The sequence below is a fragment of the Egretta garzetta genome, unplaced genomic scaffold, assembly GCF_000687185.1.
Source record: "Egretta garzetta isolate BGI_Z169 unplaced genomic scaffold, ASM68718v1 scaffold107, whole genome shotgun sequence".
Lineage (NCBI taxonomy): Eukaryota > Metazoa > Chordata > Aves > Pelecaniformes > Ardeidae > Egretta > Egretta garzetta.
Window position 1 is genome coordinate 891,076 of NW_009260399.1, and position 4,021 is coordinate 895,096.

At 47.3% G+C, this 4,021-nt stretch overlaps 1 protein-coding gene across 1 annotated transcript in view; it reads left to right on the forward strand.

The window, feature by feature from the left end:
* The window catches only part of NAT8L (N-acetyltransferase 8 like), a 27,544-nt gene that overhangs the window by 932 nt on the left and 22,591 nt on the right, over positions 1 to 4,021 (forward strand). The window lies entirely within an intron of this gene.

The following is a 4,021-nucleotide window of genomic DNA, read 5'->3' on the forward strand; positions in this document are numbered from 1 at the left end:
TGACGGAGGTTATTTACTGCTGGCTTGGTCCACCCCACCCCTTGTTCCTTGAGCTTGGTATTTCTTTGCTCCTCACACTTGGTATTAACTCTGAGAGTGGGAAGAGGGGGAGATGAAAGGCCTTTCAGCCCAAATGCATAGAGGAACCAGGTTTAGTTATTGCACCCATTTTCCCATATTATTTGAGAAGAACCTTCCTTAATGCAAGTGTTTTGGAAGAGGCGCAGATCAGGTATGTAAAGGGATGCTGCCTGGGCTTAACATAGTATGCGTTCATCCATTTGTTACCTATATGCATGTAATTAAAAATATAGTATCTAACAACAATATTTTCTTGTTAAGCTGTGAAAGCTCTCCTATGTGATTACTTAAATGAAAAGGCCCTTTGGAACTTGTCAGGTGCTATTTCCCTTTTTGTAGGCATGCATCCATGTTGAGGACCAGAGCAAGGGGATGTCGGCAGTCGTTTGGGGTTTGAGGTTTGCTGTTGGTGGTCGCACAGTGCTAGTGGTGAGCTGGGAGAGCAAGGCGATGCTGGTACCCCACCTTAATCGATCTTCTTGGGGTACCTGCTCTGTTGGTTTTGTGTGTGACCATGTTTTCGCGGTGTGGTTGCTGTTCCCCAGGTGTGACAGAGCTCTTCCTGGGCACTTTTAGACGACTCATAGAAGTACAATAACCACAAACTTCCCTTCACCTCTAATGCGCAATATTACATTTTTCTAAAATTATGCTCCGCCTCTAAAAAAATCCCCAAATGTCTTAGATGTGCTTGCTTCACGTTTCGTTTCTGATCCTAGTGTGCATCTTCTACAGACCTTCTCCCATCTTACACCCAGGCTGTGTTTCATTTACAGTGCTTGTTTTTGTGAAGATTAAGTGACGTGTGACTTGTATTTGAAAAGCTGAATCTTCATTAAAGGTGCTGTCACAAAAATAGAGGGGCTCGTAGCAAAACATTCCTGAACCTCTGTAGTGAGGTTTGACAGTGTATTACGCCGGAGAAAGTAGCAGGGGACTCTAGCAGAGTAAGAACATGCAATATGGAGTTAATAGGTGCTTGAGCTGCATTGCTCGTTAATGCTTGGGGCTTGTATGGTCACAATTCATGCCTGTATTAATAACACTAGCATATGTAGAAAATAAAGGGTCTCAAAGGAAGGGTAAGGAATGCCCTCAGTTTGTTTAGGGTCAGCAACATAATCCGGTTCAGCTGTGTTGCCAACACAGCTTTGAAATGTTAGCATTGCTTTTATTTGGTACCTAAAGGGGCTGATTGCAATTTTAGAGCAAGTGTGTGGGCTTTTAATTTTTGACAGAATTTAATCATGTATAATTAGACTTCTACCATGTCTTAAAAAAGCAGATTTATGGATTGTTGGTGCTTGTTAAAGGTCCTTGATCATAGTGGTGTTAAGCAAGTTGGCTTGAGTCATAATTAGGTAAAGACCAAAGAGGTTTTGGGGAATGAGGAGGAGAAGGATGTCCATGGGTCGGGACTGGCACCACCAGTGATGCCAGTCTGCCCAGTGCCTGTCCCCCTGGCATGCAGCCGCATGGTGCTATTTGGTGTAGCTGTGCATGAGGCATGAGTCCAGTGTTCTGCTGCTGTTTCCCCCAAAAATACAGTTGCTGGATTTCTTCCCTATAAGATGGCAGTATAAATACATCTTGGAAAATCCCGGAGATTTGTATGCTTTGGAGGCCATCTGTCTGAACTGCCTTGTCTGTCCCAACGTACAGAGAAAGGCAGTGATGTGCTGCGTCAGCGCTGCCCATCCTGCCCAAAGGACAGAAAAATGACAGTAAAACAACTTCCAGCCCCAAGTCTGTCTTTTGTTCAGCTGGTTTACAAATTAGCACGCAGGCAGAAGCAATTGCAGTGGGAATGAGAAGGGCTCATTCTCCTGTGTGTTGCTCCAGCTGAGATATTCGTGAAAGGTTTCTCAGTGAGGTGTTAGGGAAGGAATGGTCACAGCAAGGGCAATTGGGCACAGGAACAGGGGCCCGGAGAGGCTGGAGATGGTCCGAGCTTGACTGACAAGTTAAAAAAACCCAACCTGATGTAACTGCAGGTTGACCTGGCTTTGGCTGGGACCAGGCAACTTCTCCCTCTTCCTTTGGAGAATCCTTGTCTACCCGCTTGAGTATTTTTTTTCCAACATGGAAAATAGGGCAAGGGGGCATTTCTGTAGCGGGTTTGCAAATTCTTTTTTCTCAGGGTGACAAATGCAAAGGTAGAACTGGGACGTGGTCTGAAGGTCTTGCATCATGATGTGGGTCGTGGCTCTGCTGAGGTTTTGCTCTTGGCATCCGTGGTACCCAGGCATGAAAACCTGTTGTTTGCAGTGGGCTCCTTGTGGTACCCAGGGTTGGGGTACCGTTGTCCAGAGCATCTACAGCAAATAGCCTCTGGTAAGGCAGGCGTCTGCAGTGAGGGAATGTTGTTGTAACTATTAAAATGAGGAGTTAACCATTAAAATCAGTAGTTTTGCCACAGCATCTGCGAAAGCTGTGGGTCAGTTTTAAGCGAACCAAAAGGATTTGGTTTGCAATGGGATGCTGTAAGCACCCAGCTTAACGACTAGCATTGGACAATCCTCTGAGTTACGCTGTGTTACGGTTTTTCTTTCGCAGTTCTTCAGAACCGCTTGCCTCCAAGTTAGTTATTGCTTTGCATTTCCTCTGCTGGGTTCTGTGTGAACTGAAGAACATGTGCTGACAGTGATTTTGCAGAAGTACACTAGCCAAAACTTAAACCTTTGTTTTCTCTTGCCCTCTTAAACTTATGCCAAGGATCTGGCAGCACATTTGGGCCAGCGCTTAACTTTGAGCTCGTACGCAGCAGGGCGACTTGAAATTGCTGTTGATTTGAAAGGAATTGTTTGTGTTGAGTCCTGTGCTGGTGTCTTAAAACAGAAGATTGAGTGGTTCAAACACCTTCCTGAGCGCTTTATAAATTTTCACATTTTTCATTTTAAAATAGCACTTATTGTAATTTTCCTTTTTTTTCCTTCATAAGCTGTGCCTAGAAAAAAGGCACTGGGGTTGTGGAAAAGAAAAGAGTTGGATAATGGGCTTAATTGTCAACCAGAGAAACTTAAGCTCTAGTAAACAAAAAAAAAAGGAGGAATTAATTTTAAATAGAGCCCTGCCTCTTGCATTTCTCTATGCAAATAAGAGGAGCACAGCTGGAGCTTCTTTTATGGTCTGATGATTTTGATGACTAATCAATTTTACAGTGTCTCTTCAAGCTTCTCTCCCGGTCGGTTGCGTTGTGTATTTTTTGTGGTGGTTGGTGTGTTAGATTCTCACAAGGCTGAGGTCTCTGCTGGAGAGCTGATGGAAACCAGGACTCCTTGCCTCCGATGCAAAGCTGCTGCTCTCCAAAAAGAGAGGAGCTGGGGCTTTGGCTGATGAGCTAGCGCATCTTCCTGCGGTGGTTTAAAGTGTTATTGCCTGCAGCTGGCTGTCCCGGCAGGGTTTGCCGAGGGGCATGCCCGTGTCTCATGGTGGTGCAAAGACCTGGTGGTGGTGGGAGCTGACCTTTGCTAGTGGCTTTGGGCACCGGTGATGAGCTGGGTGTCTGCATGGCAATGCCCAGTGCCGCAGGGTGGGACAGACAGACAGCACGGGCAGGCAACCTGGAGAGCTGTGGCTGCAGGACCTGGTGGAGTCTTGAGGGCATCCGCCTTGCATAAGGCAGCAGATGAAGCCGAAGCAGTTGCTGCAGGAGGTGTCAGGTCACATTAAACACGCTGCGCTGAGAGCTGTGGTTTTCAGCAGCGGCTGCACATCTGTGGCTCTTGCACTTGGGGCGGGCGGGTGCCTTGGGTGCCTGGTGCTGGGAGGGGATGTGCAGCTCTGCTCTCCTGCCTCCATCCAGGGGTGAGCGGAGCCTCCCTGTCCCGCTGCCCTCTGTCCCCGGCTACGTGATGGTGCGGATGAAGAGCCTGCACTGATACCCCAACCGCCCTGGGGGGACAGGGCCCTAGGGAAGAGGGGCTGCAGGGGGATGGCT